Raw genomic sequence first — 17,239 nt, 5'->3', positions numbered from 1 at the left:
CTTTTTTTCTTTCAAAGAACACAAACTGAATTTTTTTTTTTTTTTTTTTTTTTTAATACCCTGATCTTCTGAAGTCATACAATAGGTTTGTATGAGAAACAAACGGAACACACACAGTGTGCCCGGAATTGAGTCAGTGAGAAATTATTAGTTTGACCGATGAACGAATCATTCAGATATGATTTTGTGAACTGACTCATCAAATTCACAATGCTATTGTATGACGCCGATGACTAGAAATCTTTTGAACTACATTTATGATACTTTTATTGTGATTTGCGTTATCTTTTAAGCTTGATCGCTCATGTCCCCATTCATTCTAATAGCATGGGTAAAAAAAACGAACAGGATATTCTTCATTCAGTTTGGGGTGAAATGATATTAGATACAGACTGTAATTTTGGGATGAACTAAGCTATCCCTTTAATAAGCGATTGCATTATTTTGTGTTCAGGCATGGCTGTTGCCTAGCGTGCACAATTTATGTAAAGTTAATAAGTGATTAAAGTCTATGGGATTTTGAGACGCGCGCGAACATCGCTGCCCAGCTTAAATCTTTTTGAGCGCGTGAGTGCGCTATGAGTGAGCGAGCGTGTGCATGCTCCCGAGAGGTTGCGGAGGTGGAGGGCGGTGTGTTACAAATTCAGCCATTTGACTGGTGTATGGTTTTATCAGTGTCACATGCTTGTTTGCTCATCAACATTTATTTGAGATGTCTTTATTCGTCTTCATAGATCGGCTTAATCTATGTTAAGGCGGTAAAGTGATTGACAACTTTGAGGTGGCAGCTGCTGTGATACTGCTCATCATTCTTTTTGAAAAGTTTTTTTTTTCTTGAATAATGGTCCATTAAAGATACGTGCTCTTCCTGTCTATCTATCTATCTATCTATCTATCTATCTATCTTTTTCAATTTCAAAAGTTCACTGTTTATTCTTTATACTTTGGCTATAGGCCTACTATATATATGGCTAGAAATACAGTCAATATTTCCTGTGGCGTGACACACTATACTACATCTCAGACTATTTTTTTTAATCATTTTCCATGTATAATTGCTCACATTAATTGCAAGACCACGCGTTAATTGAGATGATTATTATTTGTTGCTTTACAAAATCATTTGTCACACTGCAGGACCATTTAAAATTAAACTAATTGGTATTTAAAATGGCAAAATGGTATTTAAAAATTGTAGGGGAAAAAGTGCCTATTACAAGACCTGAGATGTACAGTTTCCCTTATAAAGCCCTTATGCAAATAAAATTTAAGCTAGAATGTTGTTGATAATAAAATAATTTGACATGTTATTTGTCATCTACCCATATACTGTCTAAAAATACTTTTTACTATTTTAGGTATGAAACTGTGTGCCATGTACAATACATAATGGGAATTTTTTAAAATCAAATTAAATGTGTTCAGCATAAAATTAGGGAAGCTCTGTCACACAGCAGGAAAATTCTCATCATGTGACATTTTCCAAAATAACGCTTGTTTGTCAGCCTGTTTGCAAAACTTCATTTCATTTTATTGTATGACAGAATATGTTGTTGATTATAAATGCACTGGAAATTCATTGGAAAATACAGTTTGAGTTCAGGCTATTGTTGTGGGATTCTGTCTGATCTGACAGGGCGATTGGTGTGGTTCATGCTCTTGCTTGAGGAACCCATACCATCCTTCAATATTTCCTAGTGTAGTTTCTAAGTGACAGAACATGACATGTCATGATTTATTCTGAGATGTAAGGCATGTTAGTATAGGTCTGTTTCCCCCACACAGACGTTGCTGTAAGCTATGTGGGCAGTTTCAAGAGAGAGTTCAGAGTTCTCCCCCACCCCAAACAAACACACACACACACATAACCCATAGCCTTTACTCAAAGGGTATTTGCTGTTATGACCCTCTGGCTCTTTTTGGTTGTGTGTTGGAAAGGTCAGCTTCTCTGTAGTGCCTTCAGCAGGAGACTGATCACCTGTATGCAAACAGGTAAAGCATCTCTGCCATCTTAGCTAGCTTAGTGGTTGGAACGTGATGTATTTTATAGCAAAAACCTGCTCTGTGCAGTTTCCTGAATACATTTAATTTGTCGATCATTAAATAACCTGGCTGATGAAACATTTCTTTATTCTGATTATGAAGAATTTTTACTCTCATTCTGAAAGCTGCATGATTAAAGGACTGATGAATGTGGACTGGATTTAGAATGCTTGAAAAGGTTTCAGAAATCACAGTAATATTTTAAATGTAAAAAATTATTGGAGATTCCTTAATGTGCATTTGTAAAATGCACTCTTGGAAAATTTCTGTTGGGTTAAGTTAGGGTTACTGAAACCACAGCTGCATTTTCCGTTTGCATATCAGTGACGTCACTCTGAATGACATATGACCAGTGAGGACGAACTGAAATGCTCGATGAACCAGAAAGCAGGCCTTTGTTTAGCACGAGAGATGAAAAAACCTAATTAGATTAAGACCGACACTAAACCGCATCTCCACCAGGAAATCCCACATCTGATCATTTAAGCATTCAAGTGAAATATTCATGTCACCGTGGCCTGATGAGGGAATATTTTGTCATTGTTTATTGGCAGGCAAGCGCTTGAGCTGATTAACGTCAGTTCCACTTAGATATCAAACAGGAAAACGCATGTAGTGAAAAGAAAAGTCTAATTCATATTTGCATATTCATTTAGTTTAAGCCTAACTATGGAACTGCTTTCAGGAAGAGCCAATAGGAGCATATGGTAAAAGCTAATTTTACAGCTTTGGGGCTTTGTTCGTCTCAAATGGTGGGAAGAGAGAAAAAAAAACTGAGAGCATAGGCTAAGTGAACAATGTTTCATGTGCTGAAATGATTGTGGGTATTATTCTGAAATTACTGGATCCAGGCTTGGATGAGACAGGCAGTTAAGGTTTCAGAATGTGCTTTTGACCAACCATTTAAAAGGGTTGAAGTGCCGAGGCCATTATGTCATCATTTATTCATATTTAAATTCCCTCCCGACCACTCACGCACATGCACGGTTGCACACGTATGTTCCATCACAGGCTTTTACAGTAAATTACTTAAGCCATGTGTTGGACCAAGCAACTGCTCTCCCATGAACACATGCACACACATGTACATTATCCCTCTTTTGTCTTTCTTGTCCATCAACCGCACTCCCCATTTGCTAATGGATTAATCGGAGCATTGCTAAGAAGGAAGACCTGCTGTCTGCACTGCCCAAAATGGCCCCCTGAGACTTCAGCCGGTCTTATCTACTCATCTGGTCCCACAACCTTCCTTTTGCCACATAATCAAAGGGAATGCTTACATTAGGTCGTGTACGCTGATGGGCTGTTGTGTTGGTTACCAGCACTAAAACGTCTTTTCCCAAGATTGCTGGTTGATAAAAGGCAGTTGGTGGTCTTAAGTGCTGCATTGAGGGAATATTGTTCTCTCGCATTAATATTGTTATGCATATAAGCAGTGTAGCGATGCACAACAGGGAGACACAAGTTCAAGGCTTCAGAGATAAGCTTTAAATGAGAGTGCTAACTTTTGTGTGCTGTACACAATAATATAATTTTCACAGTGGAATTCTCATCTGTGCTATCAAATATGGAAGTGGCAACGATGTTTATTCAAGTTCTCCTGGTGGCAGACCTGGTTTTCACTTAGAAAACACTCAAGGCTGAGTGTTTTCTGATCAATAGCTGTGATAGAACTGACTGTAGGCATGAAACTCACCAGTTCTCGCTCATAATCAGAGTGGCGAAAGCTGATAAAATGCGATTGGACTCAGATAAGTTTATTTGCATTTATTTATTAATATCAGTGATTCTTGCAGACCACACACCAGCGGCGTTTGGCAGCATGACAGGATGTAAGGCGGAATGTTAATGAGTGGCAAACAAATCTTCCTGTCTTTTGAGTTTTTTATCCCATCTTGAGTTTAATGGGATGGTTTAAAGAGCCATAACTGACTCTTTTGGGCCACTCTTGCTCATTTATGGGCCGGTGATATAAATATATTGACGTGGCAGTCAATGAAAGGGTCCGGGGATGGCTATCGATTAGACAAGCATCCAATTATTTCTAGACAACGTGTTTTTTAACATGCACTTTTTGGCGGTAACTCAAGAGCGTTAGTCCGTCCACGGCGAGGCCACCTTGTGTCGTTCAATATAGTTTTAGCGGCAATTATGTGGCTGTTGGAATGTTATTTATAAGTTTGCTTATAGCGCAAGAGCCATAAGTCACCCTTTCTTCGGGGTTGTTGTATCGATCAGTTCAGAGATCACAGTGTTGAACCAATTTGAGTGCGTTTACCGCTTGCGTTTATGAAACGTACATGGGGCGTTTTTAAGCCATACGTTTTGAGGTCGATAATACCCCCCAGAAAAGGATTTACATACATCAGGGTGCTTGTTCACGTGTAGTGGTTAATGGTGGTCTGGAGGATAGTATTTCATCAATGTCAAATGTTTGTCCTGGCATTTAGATCCATCTACAAAAGGTTGCGAGTTGTAGCGGCCCTTAGCCTGTCTCCCTCCCGCCAAATCACATTCTGTCAAATATCCATCTGAGGCTTTGAGCGCTTCAATTCAGGCTGACATTCAAAGCTACACAACCTTTCTGGCAGCCATGGAGACACACGATAACCGGATTCCCATTCTGGGTCCGTCGCTTTGATGCCGTCTGTGATGTGCAGATTGCATTTCTCCATGTGTGAGGAGACGTTCCTGCCTGCCACTCTCGCCTCTTTAAGTGACGCTTTGAACCCAAGAGGGCATGACAGAGGAAGGCAAAAAAAAATTTCCCCTCTCTTAAATCTGTTCCGGATAGAGTGAGAGAGGCGGATGGAAAGAAGGTTAGAGTACCCATGAGCTCCATGGGTTAGGGACGGGATCTCCCAGAGCTGTCAGGGTGAATGAGGAAGCACTGATGTTGGTTAAATCTATTAAAGGTAATGTGGGGTGAACCGTGAGCTTGACAGGTGGCGGCCCTATTCAGAGACGATCGGCACAAACAATTTGAGCGGAAGCGACAGTCCAAATTCTCAACATTTAGAGCTTTAATTGCTCTTTCCGTAGGTTCACAATGTGCCTATTTGTTTGAAAGCATTTCTCTTTCAGATTTGAGCATAAGGTTGTGCCATTTGGACTTGAATTGAGAATGCCATGTAAATTCCAGTTGCAGTTTGAATTTAACCCTTAAATGCATGAATGTTTCGCCAATCATTATTACATATTCGGGTCTTTAGCGACCCGGACCTATATATCCAGCACGGATGGATCTCTAACTGCTGCAATAGCAAAAAACTCTCTTGATATTTTAAGAACAATTACAGAAGAATAAAATAAAGCATATTTTGTTACCTTTTGAAACTTAAAAGGGTTCAATTTGAGCAGATGATTTTACCATCGCTGTCAGAGCGCACTTCCACAGTACATTCAACATCTGCCTCACATTCACGATCTCAACCTATTCTCAAAACTATCATTTTCAATGACTTCATATTCAATATTTTGATCACTGGCAGCTTATTTATCACATCCAGCATCAAATGGCAGTGACATTTATATTTCATTGCGTATAGTAATTGCTCTGCAGTAAAGCCATTCAAACCACTTCAATTTTTGCTGATGATATTCGTTTGTTTTATGCCTGCGGTAATTATGAGAGTAACGTCACGTCATCATTGTGTATCAAACAGTGCCACCTTGAGGAAAAAAGATGCATTGCATATATTGAGTCATCAGATATGTAAATATCATTGCGCAGGAAAAAAATACTTACACATTTACATACCTCGGGTCTCTAGTGACCCTATACACTTTTTAAAAAAATTCATCAGAAAACAGGCATTCTTTTATATTTAGATTGAGGAATACTAAGAAAGTTGATGTCTAACTTAAAAAAATGAAGGAGGGAGAGGGTAGAGAATGATGTCCCAGGTCGCTAAAGACCCGAGGTATGCATTTAAGGGTTAAATAAAAGAAAGTGGAATTAAAATAAATGGAAATTCACATAATTGTAATTTTAAACTTTGTTTTTCTAGTAGTTTACCCAAAAAAAAAAAAAAACCTCATGTTGTTTCAAACCTGTATACTTTTCTCTTTCAACTGGGTCTAATGTTGTTTTGGACCCCAGTGACTTTTATTAAATCATTCTTCAAAATATCTTCTTTTATGTTAAACAGAAGAAAGAAAGTCATACAGGTTTGTATCATCATGAGCATGGTAAATGATGACAGTTTGAATTTTTGAGTGAACTATCATTTTAACTAGAAAAGCATATATTTTTAATAAAATTAATAGGGTATGAAGAACACTTCATTTTCCAGCAGAATTATTAAATTGCAACTTCAGAAATTCATCACAGGTAAAGTCATTCCAATTAGGGCTGCACGATAAATCGCATGCGATATTTAATGCGCATCTTGTCAGTAAAGCCGTTTCTGTAATCAGCGGTAAATCTCCATCACGTGTGTGCTTTCACATGAAGCAGCATTTACTACACAGAGCCGTTGTTCACTGACAAGTTGCGCAAAACCACGATCATATATGAATGTGATGTAGATTTACCGCTGATTACAGAAGCGGCTTTACTGACAAGATGCGCATTGAATATCGCATGCGATTTATCGTGCAGCCCTAATTCCAATTCAACGTCCTTTGCAGTGTGGCATGGTGACACAGTAACTCAAATATGAACTCAAACATGGTTTGAGCCAACAAAAAAAAGAAGAGGCATTTATTTGCTCATGGTTGAAGGAATTTCTTAAAGTGACCATTCGCCCAAAAAGTCCGTCATGATTTAAGGCTGTAATACACTACACAACTTTTAAAATCTGAACAGATTTTTAAAACACCAGACATCATACACTTACCGACTTCATAAATAGTCACAAAGGAAAACTGGGCATCATACACTAAACAACTGAGGATCATACTACAGACTTTAAAGTTGTTCTGATCACAACAAACTCACACAGAAACGTGTGCATTGTTGCTAGGAGACATGTGACAAATGAAAACAACGTGTTCTAAAATCGGCTAAGAATATCAAACATCCATGACTGGATGGAAGTCTCATAGTCTATAGCAGTCTGTGACAATCATACACTATTCGATTTTCTGTGGAATCTGTCAATCCTAATCTGCAGACTGGCTCTGACCTTCGTCAACTTATTCAGACTGTAAATCGGGGGAAAATCAGGGCAAAAATCGTGTAGGGTATTCTAGCCTATACTCAAACCCGGTCATTCCAAACCTGTATGACTCTTCTGTGGAACATAAAAAAACCCCACTGAGACATTTTTCAAAATTCCTTATTTTGAGTTTCACAGAGGAAAGTAAGTCATACAGGTTTGAAACAATATGTGGGTGAGTAAATGTTGATAGAATTTTTAAAGGGGGCATAACACACACAGTTTCACCCAATCTCATGTTAATCTTGAGTACCTACAGAGTAGTACTGCATCCTTCATATCTCCAAAAAGTCTTTAGTTTTATTATATTTATAAAAGAAAGATACAGCTTTAAGATTCTCTCCAGAAAAAGTCGAGCTCCTGGAGGCGCGCCATGGGCGGAGCTAAAGAGTGACGAGCATTTGGGCGCCGAATGGCAACAAAACGGACATTTGATGCCGTTTCACTTATCGTTTGCAGTTCTGAATCATGACCGGGATCTTTTATAGCTGGGACCACTCCATCTTTCAGTATCAAACAATGTGCAAATCCCGCGTCAAACTGGGCCTTGTTTATAAAACGTACGTCAACAAACACACTTGTGAAACTCCATTGCTGCTCCAGAAAAACAAACTGTATCCACTGTTTACATAATGCTGGGTTCTTTAGGAAGCTAAACAATGTTATCTTTCCCTTACAACCAAAAACACACTGCTTTGGATTGGAGACATTCTTCCCGAGCAAGTCCCGTGCAGCGCTGTCGCCGGATGAAGCGCATTGATGGGCGCGATCTCGCTCTTGCTCTGGTCGATGCATGCGCGTTCTTCCGGGAGAAATGCCCATATAAGGAGTTCCACCCTCGTCTCATTAAGAGCCACGATCAAAAAAAAAACTCTCAGAAACTTGTACGAACCCGGAAGTAAGATTTTTGGCACAGAAATACTCTGTCATACGTCCAAATTGTTTTTTGAAACTTTGTCCATGCTTAGTGTGAGAATCCAACTCTTTCACAGTGTAAACAACTCTGAATGCATGAAACAGCATTGTACCCCCCCCAACTATATTTAAAATTCAACCCTGGTACAATCAGGAAAAAACTCCCCCAGACAGGAATTACGCATGGTAGTTTCAATTGCGGCAGAGGTTGCCAGCGAAAGAGGAAGTGGGAGCCTTTTTGAAGTCAATAGGTCCATTTTAGATGTATGTCATCCATCTTTACCATGCGGTTTCTCTTGGTACATAGCTCTAATGAAAAAGGGTCAAATGTTATTCCCACTTACAATTTAGTGGCCTCTTCCCTCATGTTCACATCCCTTTTTAGCACCTCCCACTAAATCATGCTCAGAGGCGCTGAACTGTTGTCTTTGTGAGCCTAAATAATAAATTAAACTGGTTATGTGATTTAAAAGGGTTACTGGTGTGAGCAAAAGGGAGGATGAATGAATGGGTGGATGAGGCTGCGGCTGGAGGAGTGCACGATAAAAAAATAACATTGTGGAGATGAAAACCTTGAACCCAAATCTCAGAGGAGGAAGTTCAACTGCAAGTTCATGCCCACTAAAATCACACGTAGGAGTATCATTAAGGATTGCCAAACAAAAGGGTTCCCAAAGATGCATGGCATATAAAATCAATTTATTATTCCCTTTTCGAATTTCCAAAACGGCTTTGCCGCATGACTTTACATGCCATAGTCGGATAGCACTGGATTTTTGACAGGTTAAACATTCAGTAAACCTCATGGTGAAAATGATTAGGACAGCTCCTGAGAGGCATGGGAAGAAGCATCCTCTCATGCGATAAATTAGTTCCAGCTCTCGCAGGCTGGAGGAGCTCCCTCAGAGCTCCATGTTGTTTTAGCGTGCACCGTTCTAATGCGATTTTAAAAGGTCGAAAGTTGGAGTAGAGGTAAATGGTTGATTATGTACACACAACCGGTGCAACATCTGCTTCGGTTCACATCGGGGAGAAAAGAAGCCTGATTTTTCCCCCTTCCTGAACCTCTTTCAGCACATCGAGAACGGTGGCCTAAGGGGCTTTTGTGACGCCTCCCAAAATTCCTGTCTTCGTGAGCGGGTCTTTATCTCCCTTCGCATGCAAATTTAATGGTTGAGGGAGTTTTTTTTAAAACTGTTTGCACCGACATCACACATTTCCCCTGTTTTGCTGCTGCTTTTGTGATAGGAGTACCGCAGAGAGCAGGATGAAGCAACAGTCTTCCCTAGCTGATCTGACTTTGTCTTTCTTCTCTCAGTGTCATTTGAGGGAAACTTTAGGACGGATCCGTCTCTCTATTTATTCAAGAAATCCCACCTCTGGGTGTTTGCCCTTTTCGCTCCCTCCCTCCTTCTCCTCAAAATCCCTTGTTTCTTTATTCATCCTGTGTGACAGCACTTTCTGCATTCAGCACAAATTGATTTATTTACCATCCAGAGGGGTCAAGTACAATGGGCCTTATGTTAAAAGTCCCGTAGATGTGCGTGAAGGAAAACAAAGAGTGTGCTATGCTGAATATAAAGACTGAGGAAGCTGTGCTCATTAGAAGGCCATTGGGAAAGAAAATTGCTGGAGTGGTGAGTGGTATATCTGAAAGAGCCCTGTAGGCCTTGCTATACCAGTAGTCTGCCATTTTGTCACCCTATGGCCTCCACTTTACTCTGCTATTCTAATAATCCTATTGACCTGTCCTGTAATTTTCCTCACAGCAAATGAGGCAATTGCACATCCAACATTAACCTCCACAGAAATGGGTTGTAACAGCTAAAAGCCATGGTTTTTGCCTTAAAAATGCCAGCTTTTTAATAGCAGGGCTAACTCAAAGTGTTCATATTAGCCATTATGTGAACTAAAAGCCACTGTGCAAGAGAAAGAAACAAGAAAAGGGAAGAGATTGCAGTCAGATTTCCCCTCCCCCCTTTTTACAATGCTAACCAAGTACTGTATATTTTTGCCTGGTCCTAATTTCATATTTTTGACACATCCGACAGCTGGTCTTAAAACTACAGTGATATATCTGGGATTTATTCATAAATGTATAAACATAAATAATTCTGCTGCTTATAGCAAGTCACCAGCACATTCAGTGCACTTTAAGGAGTCCACTCTATCTTCTGAAGTGCCGTTCCAGCGACATGAGGCCATAATATATTTGAAAGGAACTTAGTTGCTGTCTGCTAGCATCCACGCTGAAAGCTTAGGGTGATAGCACACTAAATTTAACCACAAGCTGACCAACTTCCACTTCTTTTTTTACATCCTTATTTGGAAATACCTGTAAGCGCATTCAAAGCGGTCAGAGATAACACCATTCTTGGGAGGTTTTCGAGCGCTTATCGTAGATCTCATACTAAAGGTATTTAAGCTAAAAGCCTGTGCCTTTGGTGTTCCCAGCGTCTTAGGTGGACTATTTGCAGGTGGAGAGTTTTAATTCCTTTTCTTGCTCCCTGTCTCACTCTATCCCCCTCTGGTTGGGGCTGCACACACATTTTCGGAAAAGATTTCTTCAAGTGTGTTCCTTGGAGATAAGAGGCGATGTATTTTCTCTGGGCAGTGCGCTAATCTTCTGCTGTTCTATATATAGGAGACACAAGCTAAAGTATTTGTTTGATTCAGGCCCATGCAGTGGTCTCATGACCACATTTCGGCTGTCATTTAATGAAATTGACCTACGAAACACAATGTTCCTCACACGGACGCAAAACCAAGGAATAGAAGGGCTGAATTTTTCCCTTTTTATTTCTGTGTCTGATGCTCAGTAAGTTCACAAGAAGTTTGTCTTAAAATTAAGCAAAAGCTCAGAAAGCAAAACAGCATTATTGTGTTGACGTCAGATTTTAGTCATCATAGCAACCCCATTCATCTCAGTGAAATGACTGACTGGCTGAGGTCACCACAAGAACGCTGTTAGTCTCAAGCCCTTCACTAACAACCATATTGAGCTGTGACGTTAAAGGTAGTAGACAAGAAAAATGTAAGTACATTGATGCCATTAAAGGGATAATCATACAGGTTTGGAAAGACATGACGGTGAGTAAATAATGAAAAGATTTTTGGGTGGACTAAACCTTAAAGAACCCTCCAAACAAAATCTGACACTGGTAATATTTTCCATTAATACATCCTTACCAAAAAACCTATTTTATCAGAACACACAGCTACTTTGGAACAGATGTCAATAAAGAAAGAATGCTTTTTGGTCAGTTATAGTTATGGCATCTATCAGCTAGCGTTAACTTCGCCATGCTAACTTGCCAAACCTTGACCCACTGCTGGTCATCAGCCTTTTTCACTTGGTTCAAAGTCTTTTTTATTCAGTTCAGGCAGCAGAACTAGACTTTCAATATCATTTCTCTTATTTTCTTGCACACTGCTAACTCATGCATACGGAAGGGTAACGTATCATATCTCTGTAAAGCTTTGGAGCATGTTTGATCCTTTTCATGAACTCACCCCAGTGGCTCTCGTGTCTCAGATGGGCCGAGGCAGCCAATGGCTCAGTGCTATGGCTGATCCACTTTATCTGCAGCATCAGACTCTGCACCATCCTGGGCGGCAGTGCAGATACTTCCCCTCTCATCTGCTAAACACCTCAACACTGTTTTCCAGCTAAGAGCTAAAGATGCAGTCTCTATCTCTCTATTTATATATTTATTTGAGAATTGTATTCCTAAGTTGTTGTTTTTTTCCTTGGCATTGAAATTGATATTTAAACCAACATTACTATTTTGACTGTGATATTGCTTTTGCATAATAATGTATATACACACATTAAACAAGCTTACATTGAGTGAATTATATTTACACCACATTGCCAATTGCTTTGTATATTTTTGCCAGTCAAGTTAAAAATGGAGCCAAAACATAATTCACTGTTGTGCATGGGTCTCCAAGCAACACATAGCAGTGGCGTCACTGAATGAATTTATGTTTTTGAACAAAACAGTGAACTATTTGATTACAGTCACTTACATGAGTTTTGAAATGAATTGGTGCTTTTGAACAAAACAGATGACTGAATGACTCAATCAGTGATTTAATTCAAGTCACTTAAACAGACTGTCACATTGTAACCTGCAGAAAAGGTCTCACAACATTCTCACAACTAATGCACAGACTACCAGAATATGAAGTTTTGCATTATTACACAAATTGCATTAACAGCCATTTTGTCACATAATTTGCATTAACAGTTATTTTTTCATTGATGTCAATGAATAATTCAATTAAAATCATTCCTAAAGACTGTCGCTAGTTGTGACCTACTGGTATATCGATGTAACCTGCAGAAAAGATCACAAAAAATTCTCACAACTAATGCACAGACTAACAGTATATGTAGTTTTGGGTCCTGCCTAAAATATTTAGACATTTAAAGATCTCTGTCACGTAATTTGCATTAACAGTTATTCTTTGATTGATTCAATGAATGATTCAATTCAAATCATTCATAAAGACTGTCGCTAGTTGTGATATATTGGCGTATGGATGTAACTTGCAAGGTCACTTAAAAAAATCAGTATATGTAGTTTTGCATCCTGCCTAAAATATTTAGACTTATAAAGCTCTCTTTGTCACGTAATTTGCATTAGCAACCATTTCGACTCAAAACAAACATGACTTGAGCAGAAACTCCAACACAAAGCTCTAAAGACAAAGCTCTCCTTCATATTCAATATTGTTTTGATTTTGCTCAGATATTCCTCAGGTGTTTGCGTTTTATTGGAATCCGTGGCTCATTTCTTGTTCTTGGCCAGGGAAAGTGTTTTTAAATTTTATCTTAGCTTGTGCTGTTGTGGTAACTGAATCCTGAGTGCCCCAAGGAGCTGTGTGGTAAAATGGCTGGGAGGAAACTGGCTGCCCTCGTCCTGGCTCTCGTTGCCAGTGGCTATGCTGCATCCCTCTGCATGATTGAAACTACAAAGCAAAGCTGACTTTATCTTCTCATCAAGTTCAGAACATGCCCTGGCTTAGTTTCCCCCACTTTTAAATAAAATGAAATCTACAGTATAGTGATGCTATAATGGTGTGCCCAGGCCTGACAAGTATTTGAACAAAAACATCAGGTGTCTGCAGGTCTTTCTGAACCGCCTGCTTTGAAGGAACAGGAGGTTTTGTTGCACGAACCTGATAGTTGAAAGCTCTGATGTTTCTATACAAGTGATGTTTATGTCCTGCATTCACCTTCCTCTTTCTGTCCGTTCAATTCTTTCACACAATATTTCAAGAGAAACGGCAAACATTCACATGATAAACACCCCTTTCTTTCAGCTGCTTCTGATTTCTCTGTCAGTCATTTACAATAGTAATGTTTTTGCTCTGTTATAGTGGGCGGATGTGCAGAGAGTTGGAGAAGGCACTGCTTCTCCCAGAGGCTCACATATGTTTCATTTAAGCATCAATATGTTTCTTCTAAAAGAGTGTAATTTTTTCAATGTTACTTAAATTTTTTTTTTTTTTTTTTTTTTTTTAAATACTCAATATTAATTAAGAAATTCATTGGTTGATTTACATGAAAAGGTGTAAACACTGTGGCTCTGTGGTGTTATCAAAACATTGTTCTGTTTGTTTGAACATCTTGACCTGGCCGACAACAGCAACACTGGCTTAACCAATGGTGAGCATTTAGTGTGGGACTGTTTGTTTGACCAATGGCAGATGAGGGATATTTACCAAGAACCTGTTTGAAAACGATTATTTTTGTAATTCTGTTCAATTCAACTTGAATTCTCTGCTGGCTCTCCATTCACTCTTATTGCCGTCTATGAAAAACAATAACAATATTAAAGCAGTCTCATTTATGATTGTGATTAGGGATGCACTGATATTAAAATTCTGTCCAATACAGTAAGCCAATGTTTTTATTTTTTTATTTTTATAGTTATGGCTGATTGATAAATGACACATATTAAAATTCTAAACTAGTGTTATCGAAATAAATAGAACATCAAACTAAAACAATAATTTAAAATGCTACAGGTGAATTTAAACATAACATTACAATGTACAGTATGAAAAATGGATGATCATTTTGACTGGAAATTATCTTACATAATTAAATATCCGATGTCAGTGGTTGCTATTGTTAACTAAAGCTTTTTTGTTGTTGTTAGTTGAAATAAAGGTAAAATATAAATATCAGATGAAAAACTAACTGATGAAAACTTAACTGAAATAAAATAAAGCTAAATAGAAATATTTTAAATTACTAATAATAATGACAAAATAAAATTAAAATAAAAAAAAATAAAAATTAAAGCTGATTCTAAATATTTATAAATAATGATAAATGAAACTAAAATAACACTGATGCCAGTACATTACAAATCTCTAATATTTGCTGACAAGCAATACGGTATTAATATATCATGCATCCCTAATTATGATTTGTAGAAATTAATGATAGAGATGCCCAAACTGGCACCACCTCTGTTCATCAGACTGGACGTCAAGTTTGGTCTTGTGCAGTCCATTGGGAAAGAGGGCAGTTGGTGGGTGTGGTTAGGACCAACAAAAATGGCTCTGTCTTCAAAGTGTAATGCAGATGGCTTCAGGGTAAAATTCCATTTCCCCTCTAAAACGCACACAGACACAGACCCGCAATGACCTCCCCACCCAAATCTCACACATACCCCACAAACAGATGTGCCTTTGCTCATACACATACACACACACACACACAGAGGAAAGTAATGAAAAAATTCAGCTTCATCGCTACTTTTTTGTGTACCAGCAGCCCTATTCAGGTGAATTCATAAGCAGCTGAATACCGCTGTTCCAAGGCCTACATCTGTTTTTCAGCTGTGCCGTGTGCCACAATGGCACTTAAAATTTGAGTAGAGCTGATTTCAAAATAATCCACTATTGAAAATTAGTGCTGGAATATCATACCAAAGTATTTCTGAAGGTTATCCTGTCTTTCTAGGCTTTGTTATATGATAAAAAGTCCCCATTTTACCCTTTTTGCCAGGAGCACTGGTCTGGGAAGTGTGCCGGACAGCCAGGTGCCTGAACCAAAGCGAGGGCCTTTGAAGTTTTAAGGCAGATTTCATTTCTTCATCCGATCCCCAGCCGAGATCAACTTATAATGACTGGGCTTCATATTCTTTTGAAGGAGCAGGCCTTGAATCAAGTTGTATTTTAAAGAAAGGCCACAAGTGATATTTTGCCTCTAAGGCGGGAGACTGTAGACTAGCATAGTTCTCAGCATGTCTTTTTGAAACCACTTCATCATAAATATGCACTGAAAAGGACTTTCAGAAATTGACCTTTTGGTTTTCCATGGCCTTTAGGTGAAATGCTTGAACTCTGGGTCAAGAAGACTTGAAGATCTAGTGGATGGACCGGAAAGGATCGTTGTCAGCTATATAAACGTACAGCACGGGTTCCTATGTGTTAGGCATCATTGGTTTATTTGCTTTCCAAAAATAAAAACCTATTTAATCTCTTGTGTTTGCTGCATTTCAAAGACATCAGGTGTTCAAAGAGGTTATTGGAAACTCATATTATATAAATATGAATTAGAACAATAGATGTGTCGTACATAAAATAAGCCCTTTTTAAATTGCATTACAAACCTTGTCACGTTTACTGCTTCAGACCATACCAAACAGCTTTTCTCTTGAAGGTGATTACATTTACATTGACTAAAGTATGTCGAGGAAAGAAAAAAAAGGATGTACATTATGTTTTAAAAGCCTAAAGTTGTTATACAGCTGACTGGTGTGGGAATAGTATTTCTGCCCTCTCTCAGATTAAAATAACATGCATGAGTCTAACACCTTCTGATGCACAGAGTAAACAGCGTAAATGATTCAACACATGTTCCCTAGATCCAGACCAGCTCAGAAACACCTTCCCCAGCTCTCATCCGATTCATTAGCTTCTGCCTGCAGTTAAACGATGTGACCAGGATCTCTACATCAAGTGGAGGATAATGTGGTAGGTCTATATAGCATAAAATTATAAAATCATATTTAGATACCGGTATAGGTCTACATTAATGCTGTAGCCTAGTTTAGGTTAAACACAGATAAGCACAAACCGCATTATTACATTCATAAATAATGCCGGTAAATAAAGCGAAATGTTATAATATACAAACAATAAACACAATACCTAGCCTATAGGCTATTTTGAACGGTTTCAGAAGAAAACAAGAATGAAAAATATAAGTTGCTAAAACAAGCCAAAATGAATTAGGCTGGCTAATTCAATGCGAAACTGAAAGCAAATGGCGTTCTCGCGCAGCCTACCTCTCTCATTCTGCATTAATCCAATTAAATGTGTCCATATTTGCGATGTATTTGAATGCAAAACTATTATTTATTATGTAAACCAGGCTTACTTAACGTGCTTAAAAAACATCCTCTTCACATGAGCAAATGTGTGTTTGGCCCGAGCTCAGGCTGAATGGCACGGATTGTAACTACGCAGTATGCACTATTTAAATTAACCAGTGTATCTATAGCCTATGTTTGGTTGACTGTATTTTATTCTGATAATGAACAGGCAGCAACGTTTGCAATGCTGTATGTGTGTGCGTGAGGCGCCGGCGCGATTGAACAGCGGAAACAAACAAAAAACGAGAATTCAGCTTAAATTTTCGTTTTTCGTTCAGGGGTAGAAAAATGAATAAACAGCTTGAATATTCGATTTCTTGGGAAGTCGCGGCCTAATGGTTAGAGAGTCGAACTCGTAACCAAAAGTTGTGGGTTCGAGTCTCGTACCGGCAGGGATTTGCGATGTATTTGAATGCAAAACTATTATTTATAATGTAAACCAGGCTTACTTAACGTGCTTAAAAAACATCCTCTTCACATGAGCAAATGTGTGTTTGGCCCGAGCTCAGGCTGAATGGCACGGATTGTAACTACGCAGTATGCACTATTTAAATTAACCAGTGTATCTATAGCCTATGTTTGGTTGACTGTATTTTATTCTGATAATGAACAGGCAGCAACGTTTGCAATGCTGTATGTGTGTGCGTGAGGCGCCGGCGCGATTGAACAGCGGAAACAAACAAAAAAAGAGAATTCTGTTTTAATTTTCGTTTTTCG

The 17,239-nt window shown here is 38.7% G+C and overlaps 1 protein-coding gene across 2 annotated transcripts in view; it reads left to right on the top strand.

Annotated features, from left to right (window-relative positions):
• LOC107693963 (CD166 antigen homolog) overlaps window positions 1-17,239 on the top strand; it is a 74,855-nt gene that overhangs the window by 1,186 nt on the left and 56,430 nt on the right. The window lies entirely within an intron of this gene.

Source organism: Sinocyclocheilus anshuiensis, unplaced genomic scaffold (assembly GCF_001515605.1).
Source record: "Sinocyclocheilus anshuiensis isolate Anshui unplaced genomic scaffold, SAMN03320099.WGS_v1.1 scaffold694, whole genome shotgun sequence".
Classification (NCBI taxonomy): domain Eukaryota; kingdom Metazoa; phylum Chordata; class Actinopteri; order Cypriniformes; family Cyprinidae; genus Sinocyclocheilus; species Sinocyclocheilus anshuiensis.
Note: the sequence above shows the minus strand (reverse complement) of the source record. Positions and strands in the feature narration are given on the sequence as shown.